The following is an 8,358-nucleotide window of genomic DNA, read 5'->3' on the forward strand; positions in this document are numbered from 1 at the left end:
AGTTGGTATTAATACCAAAGCAATCTGCTATTGCTCATCAATGAAAAACAATGTGCTCAAAAAATACTGTGAAAACTGTAGAAATTATTTTTTAAGCTTGTTTTGCAAAAAGGGTTGAAGCAGTTGCTTTTGTTTATAGCAGTTTCTACATTCATTCTTTTTCAAAATGCATTGCTTATGGATTGTGCTTTTGTAAATAAATTCATGGCAAAACGCCTGTGCCTCATATGTGAAAATATAATTGAGGCCAGCTAGGCCTCACCTTGGAGTTCTGTATCCTGGAATCAGTGTTGGGAGGCTTCACATCTCAGATGGGCCCAATGTGGATGGCTATGGTTGGTGTTAAGGCAGAGCTGGAATATTGTCCTGCGGGATAATGTTACCACCACTACATGTTTACCGCTGATTGTGGCATGTTGCCACTGGAGGTGCCCGTTCTGAGTGTCGCTGCCACTTGGCACTACCCGCATAATATTACATGTAAGCTTAATGGAGTAGAGCCGTTTGGCACAACATCAATTATTAAGATGGAAGTGGCAAGAGTGGATCGCATTGAAATAGCCAGGCTGCTATTGTCCATTTCTGTTGCTTTACCGAGGTTTAGTGGGAACTGCATGTGGGAGGCCTCCGTCTCGAAACCTCCTGTGGTGTATGTAACACACAAATCACTGACTCCACACGGTCTGGTGTTAATCTAACTGCTGTGACCTTCGGCCTTTATTGAACAGCCTCAGAGTGACTCTCAGGTGTGGTGGTCAGCCTTTTATATTGCCTGTTGCAGGTACTTTCAGGTTTCCCACCACAGTGCCCTCTGTGGTGCACCATTGTTCTTGTATTACATTTAAGGTACCAGGACGATACATCAATACATAACATCTCACCTCACCCCCCACCCCGCCCAGTCCCAAAGCCGTTGCCGGGGATCTCGACCTTGTTTGTCCAACGGAAGGCAAGTAGGTATAGATAGTGCGTTAGTATAGTACATGCTTTCTGGTACATTAAATAGTTATTGACTGGTGACTGATCCCCAATTTCCTTATTAGCTCTTATCATTAATTGTACTTCATATCCATTATTTTACACAAACACAGTGACCATTCAGCACTAAAATATTAATTCTTATTATAAATCCGCCATCTCACATTAACATAGCTTATTTTAGACTCGCTCTGCCTTACAGACATCCTTTGTGGGGACCACCACATGATAAGGCCCTTTTAAGACTCCCAGGTGCATTTCCTTTTTAAGGCGCCATCTTTGATGCAGGAGGATTCCACGAGGCTTCTCCTTGGGCGCCGCCATCTTTGATGCTCTGCTGCTCTAGATACGAGGCTGCCGCCATCTTGCTCTCCGCCGCTCCGGATGCCCTCCGCTGCCACCTGACTTGCCGCCTCCCCTGCGGCCGCCGTGGCCCCCGACCTCCAGCTGCTGCCGCCGCCCAACTCTCCCTCTGCGTGGGCCCCTCCGATCCGCCGGCCATCCTGGATCCCTCGCACCCCGCCGGCTCACTTCTCTTCCCCCCCCCCCCCCACTAGGCCCCTCTCTGCAGAGCTGCTTGTCTGTGGGGGATTGAGGCCGCAGGGTCTCTGTGTGAGGTCCGGGCCTGGGACTTGTCTGTGGGGGATTGAGGCTGCAGGGTCTCTGTATGAGGTCCGGGCCTGGGACTTGTCTGTGGGGGATTGAGGCCGCAGGGTCTCTGTGTGAGGTCCGGGCTGGGACTTGTCTGTGGGGGATTGAGGCCGCAGGGTCTCTGTGTGAGGTCCGGGCCTGGGACTTGTCTGTGGGGGATTGAGGCCGCAGGGTCTCTGTGTGAGGTCCGGGCTGGGACTTGTCTGTGGGGGATTGAGGCTGCAGGGTCTCTGTGTGAGGTCCGGGCCTGGGACTTGCCTGTGGGGGATTGAGGCTGCAGGGTCTCTGTGTGAGGTCCGGGCCTGGGGCTTGCCTGTGGGTGGATTGAGGCTGCAGGGTCTCTGTGTGAGGTCCGGGCCTGGGACTTGTCTGTGGGGGATTGAGGCCGCAGGGTCTCTGTGTGAGGTCCGGGCCTGGGACTTGTCTGTGGGGGATTGAGGCCGCAGGGTCTCTGTGTGAGGTCCGGGCCTGGGACTTGTCTGTGGGGGATTGAGGCTGCAGGGGCTCTGTGTGAGGTCCGGGCCTGGGACTTGTCTGTGGGGGATTGAGGCCGCAGGGTCTCTGTGTGAGGTCCGGGCCTGGGACTTGCCTGTGGGGGATTGAGGCTGCAGGGTCTCTGTGTGAGGTCCGGGCCTGGGACTTGTCTGTGGGGGATTGAGGCTGCAGGGTCTCTGTGTGAGGTCCGGGCCTGGGACTTGTCTGTGGGGGATTGAGGCCGCAGGGTCTCTGTGTGAGGTCCGGGCCTGGGACTTGTCTGTGGGGGATTGAGGCTGCAGGGTCTCTGTGTGAGGTCCGGGCCTGGGACTTGCCTGTGGGGGATTGAGGCTGCAGGGTCTCTGTGTGAGGTCCGGGCCTGGGACTTGTCTGTGGGGGATTGAGGCTGCAGGGTCTCTGTGTGAGGTCCGGGCCTGGGACTTGTCTGTGGGGGATTGAGGCTGCAGGGTCTCTGTATGAGGTCCGGGCCTGGGACTTGTCTGTGGGGGATTGAGGCTGCAGGGTCTCTGTGTGAGGTCCGGGCCTGGGACTTGTCTGTGGGGGATTGAGGCTGCAGGGTCTCTGTGTGAGGTCCGGGCCTGGGACTTGTCTGTGGGGTATTGAGGCTGCAGGGGCTCTGTGTGAGGTCCGGGCCTGGGACTTGTCTGTGGGGGATTGAGGCTGCAGGGTCTCTGTGTGAGGTCCGGGCCTGGGACTTGCCTGTGGGGGATTGAGGCTGCAGGGTCTCTGTGTGAGGTCCGGGCCTGGGACTTGCCTGTGGGGGATTGAGGCTGCAGGGTCTCTGTGTGAGGTCCGGGCCTGGGACTTGTCTGTGGGGGATTGAGGCTGCAGGGTCTCTGTGTGAGGTCCGGGCCTGGGACTTGTCTTTGGGGGATTGAGGCTGCAGGGTCTCTGTGTGAGGTCCGGGCCTGGGACTTGTCTGTGGGGGATTGAGGCTGCAGGGTCTCTGTGTGAGGTCCGGGCCTGGGACTTGTCTGTGGGGGATTGAGGCCGCAGGGTCTCTGTGTGAGGTCCGGGCCTGGGACTTGTCTGTGGGGGATTGAGGCTGCAGGGTCTCTGTGTGAGGTCCGGGCCTGGGACTTGCCTGTGGGGGATTGAGGCTGCAGGGTCTCTGTGTGAGGTCCGGGCCTGGGACTTGTCTGTGGGGGATTGAGGCTGCAGGGTCTCTGTGTGAGGTCCAGGCCTGGGACTTGTCTGTGGGGGATTGAGGCTGCAGGGTCTCTGTGTGAGGCCCGGGCTGGGACTTGCCTGTGGGGGATTGAGGCCGCAGGGTCTCTGTGTGAGGTCCAGGCCTGGGACTTGTCTGTGGGGGATTGAGGCTGCAGGGTCTCTGTGTGAGGTCCGGGGCTGGGACTTGTCTGTGGGGGATTGAGGCTGCAGGGTCTCTGTGTGAGGCCCGGGCTGGGACTTGCCTGTGGGGGATTGAGGCCGCAGGGTCTCTGTGTGAGGTCCAGGCCTGGGACTTGTCTGTGGGGGATTGAGGCTGCAGGGTCTCTGTGTGAGGTCCAGGCCTGGGACTTGTCTGTGGGGGATTGAGGCTGCAGGGTCTCTGTGTGAGGTCCAGGCCTGGGACTTGCCTGTGGGTGGATTGAGGCTGCAGCTCCAGCTCGGTCGGCGCTGCTCTCTGGGGACCCGGGGCATGGCACCACCCCGGGGAACAGCAGCCTGTGGGGCGATGAAGTCTTCCCAGCTCCCACGGACCATCCCCATCCACTCTGGCCGAGGAGTGTTGGCCCATCACCTGCAACGACCCACAGAGGTAAAGCGTGCGTCTCGTCCCCGTGAGATACCTACACATCCGCCCTGCCGAGAACAGGTATCAGTTCCCTGGTGTAAGTACGCAGCTTCGCCGTGACGGGGACCAGCTTGGGTCGTGCAGCTGGGTTGACCCACAGTTTATCAAAGGTTCTCTGACTCATCAACGACGGACCCGAGCCCGTGTCCACTTCCATACTCACTGGAACTCGGTTAATCTTGACCTCCATAATCACTGGAGCCGAATCGTCGGTACACGTGTACAGTCCAAGCACCTCATCTTCTTCTACCTGCTCCTCGCTGAACAGTGGATCATCCACCATCTCCTCAGCCACACGGTGAGTCAGGTTTCTTTTACACATACGCTGAAGGTGGCCTTTCGAGTGGCAGGTATTGCACGTATACTCCGCAAACCTGCACCGGTGAGCCCCATGGCTTCCTCCACAGCGCCAGCATGGTGCTACACATATAGCCCCCCTCGGCAGACTCTGAGTTCCAGGACCTCGAGATCCGTGCTCTCTGCCCCGGGCAGAGCCACGTTCTGCAGTTTTGTCCATGGTGGGCACTATCCTGTGGACAGTGCCTGCCAGGTTCGAGATTGTGTGGATCATCTGCCTGGTGCTGCAAGTCGAGGTCATATGTGCCTGGCTGATGGCGATGGCTTGCTTCAGGGTGACTGTGGGTTCCGTGGCTAGCAGCTTGTGAAGGAGACCCTCATGGCCAATCCCCACAACAAAAACGTCCCACAACGCCTCGTCAAGGTGTGTGCCAAAATCACACGGCGCCGCGAGTCTCCTGAGGTCCGCAGCATATTTGGTGACATCCTGGCCCTCGGGTCTGCAGTGGTGGTAGAATTTGTATCTGGCCATGAGGATGCTCTCCTTCGGTTTCAACTGGTCATGAATAAGTGCGATCAGCTCTTCATATAACTTGTCCCTGGCCAGAAAATCCCTGGTGACATCTTGGCTCTCGGGTGCCAGAAAATCCCTGACGAGACAGAAAAACCTCATCGCCACAACTGGAAAGCAATATCGCCTTCCGCTTCTCTCTCATTGCGTCCATGTTCCCCGTCAGGTCGTTTGCTGTGAAGTAGTACTCGAGCCTTTCCGTAAAGGCCTCCCAATCATTGCCCACGGTAAAATCCTTTAGCGAGCCCAGAGTAGCCATGGTTGTGTGAAGTTCGTCCGTGTCCTTGTCGCCAATGTGATGTATGTAGCACACAAATCACTGACTCCACACGGTCTGGTGTTAATCCTTTATTGAACAGCCTCAAAGTGACTCTCAGATGTGGTGGTCAGTCTTTTTATACTGCCTCATGCAGGTACTTCCAGGTTTCCCACCTCAGCGCTCTCTGTGGTGTACCATTGTTCTTATATTACATTTAAGGTACCAGGACGATACACACATCAATACATAACACCTCCCACTTCAGCGTTGTGGTTTCCCACATTCCTCTTGCTTTCTTTTGCGAAAGAGTGAGAGGAAACAAGAAAAGCCAATGGACTCGGGTTGCTAACTCTGATTGAATGTATTCCGGGAGGTTGCATCACATGGCCTCCTGCATCCAACTGCCCCGCCCCCTCACTTCTGCTATTGGTCGCCCAATGCGCCCATGCTCAAGGCACACCGCCTCCCCACACCAATTAGAAAGCGAGCAGACTCTTCATTACCCAATTGGATGATTCTCGACTGTCAGTCAAACAGATTTTTTTTCCCCATCAACAATACCATTATAACCAATGAACAGAAGTGTTGAAAGAAAATGGAAACAATACCACCCCCTTTTTTTTTTTAATGCCCCTCTGATGTTTCTCCAGGGTCGCCCACAGCAGTGTCCTGGAGATAAATCTTCAATTCCCGGAGACTCCGGGGCAATCCTAATCCTGGAGAGTTGGCAACCCTACAATGGACGCGAGACCCCCAGAATTCATTGCAGTCATTGAAGTCCTCCATTAGATTTAATAAAGAGCGTTCACTGATGCAGTGAATGCTGGGAGAGCGCTGCTTCCATCCGTATAATGAGGTGCTTTGCCTCTGTGTCAAAGTGCTCACATCTGAAAGTGTGGGCTCACGGGCATTGCGCCTCAATGTGCCACACCTCATAGATCCATGATTCTAAAGCACCACATGTCTGTAGGCCAAAAAATGATGATTGGCTCAAAAAACCACTTATCTCCTCCGTTAGCAATCAAATATCCAAGGGTTGTGGGTGGCAATGGGGGTGGGTGGGCAGCTGTGAGGAACCCGCTGTCGGAGGCCCAGCAGCGGGGCACCCCCAAGCTCTCAAAGGCTGGCTTGGGGCGACCCCCTCCCTGACTCCACAAATGCCAGCGGGTGCGATGCCAACCTCACCGCCTGCCCCCTGCGGATTTTCCGGTCCCCAAACCTCCCGAGCGCCAATCAGCAAACGGAGCTGGGCCACACTTTAGCAAAGGCTGTGTGGCTCGCGACCACAGGGGGAGGGCCAAGGGCCTCAACAACAGTTAAACGTGCCCAATGTTGGGTCAAAGAGAACTCCGTGGGAATTATCTTCACTCTCCACTCAGAGTGCTGGCGGGCAAAAAACAAGAGGGGTGCGGAGGTATGACTTCGATATATTTTACTCACTCTTGGCCATGGAAGCTCAGCAGCACTATAGATAGAGCAGCTCCATGCAGCAAGCTGTGGCAACTTCCAGAACTACACTAGGCCCAGGCTGCAGGCCTCAACTGCAAATGAGTCACTACAGGTGCTCATGTTAACTGAGGTCATCCTCACTGCAAAGGATATGCCATGTCAGCGGAGCATACACCATTCCAAACATCCAACGCTCCAAGAGACGCCAATAAAAGATATAAATACTCTCTCTCGGACGTGATGGTTGTCCCTTCTGCACTGGCATGACTCGTAGGAACATCACAATGTGGCGGATTGAAAAACACTCCACAATCCATCTGCTCAGCTCCAATAAAAATTGAGGAAGGGAGAACGCTGCAAAAAGTTAGAGACTGAAATAGATCAGCAACCATTTTCAGGCAGAGGAGGGGTGAGTGAACTGGAGGCTGGATTTCCAGCCGCTCAAACTTGGGATTACATCACTCGATGTTCAGAATTCAATGGGGCTACGACACCACTATTTCAAACCTGCAACCTGGGGGTGAATCCCAACAAACATGGCCGTGGATTTTATCACTGACAGAGAGTAAAGCTCCCTCTACACTGTCCCATCACACACTCCCAGGGCAGGTACAGCACGGGTTACATACAGAGTAAAGCTCCCTCTACACTGTTCCATCAAACACTTCCAGGGCAAGTACAGCATGGGTTAGATACAGAGTAAAGCTCACTCTACACTGTCCCATCAAACACTTCCAGGGCAGGTACAGCACGGGTTAGATACAGAGTAAAGCTCCCTCTACACAGTCCCATCAAACATTCCCAGGGCAGGTACAGCACGGGGTTAGATACAGAGTAAAGCTCCCTCTACACTTTCCCATCAAACACTCCCTGGGCAGGTACAGCACGGGGTTAGATACAGAGTAAAGCTCCCTCTACACTGTCCCATCAAACACTCCCAGGGCAGGTACAGCATGGGTTAAATACAGAGTAAAGCTCCCTCTACGCTGTCCCATCAAACACTCTCAGGGCAGGTACAGCACGGGTTAAATACAGAGTAAAGCTCCCTCTACGCTGTCCCATCAAACACTCTCAGGGCATATACAGCATGGGTTAGAAACAGAGCAAAGCTCGCTCGACACTGTCCCATCAAACACTCCCAGGGCAGGTAGAGCACGGGTTAGATACAGAGTAAAGCTCCCTCTGCACTGTCCCATCAAACACTCACAGGGCAGGTACAGCACAGGTTAGAAACAGAGTAAAGCTCCTCTACACTGTCCCATCAAACACTCCCAGGGCAGGTACAGCACAGGTTAGATACAGAGAAAAGCTCCCTCTGCACTGTCCCATCAAACACTTCCAGGGCAGGTACAGCATGGGTTAGATACAGAATAAAGCTCCCTCTACACTGTCCCATCAAACACTCCCAGGGCAGGTACAGGCGGTTAGATACAGAGTAAAGCTCCCTCTACACTGTCCCATCAAACACTCCCAGGGCAGGTACAGCACGGGTTAAATACAGAGTAAAGCTCCCTCTACGCTGTCCCATCAAACACTCTCAGGGCAGGTACAGCATGGGTTAGATACAGAGTAAAGCTCCCTCTACACTGTCCCATCAAACACTCCCAGGGCAGGTAGAGCACGGGTTAGATACAGAGTAAAGCTCCCTCTGCACTGTCCCATCAAACACTCCCAGGGCAGGTACAGCACAGGTTAGAAACAGAGTAAAGCTCGCTCGACACTGTCCCATCAAACACTCCCAGGGCAGGTAGAGCACAGGTTAGATACAGAGTAAAGCTCCCTCTGCACTGTCCCATCAAACACTCCCAGGGCAGGTACAGGCGGTTAGATACAGAGTAAAGCTCCCTCTACACTGTCCCATCA

The sequence above is a fragment of the Pristiophorus japonicus genome, chromosome X (genome assembly GCF_044704955.1).
Source record: "Pristiophorus japonicus isolate sPriJap1 chromosome X, sPriJap1.hap1, whole genome shotgun sequence".
NCBI classification, from domain to species: Eukaryota; Metazoa; Chordata; class Chondrichthyes; family Pristiophoridae; genus Pristiophorus; species Pristiophorus japonicus.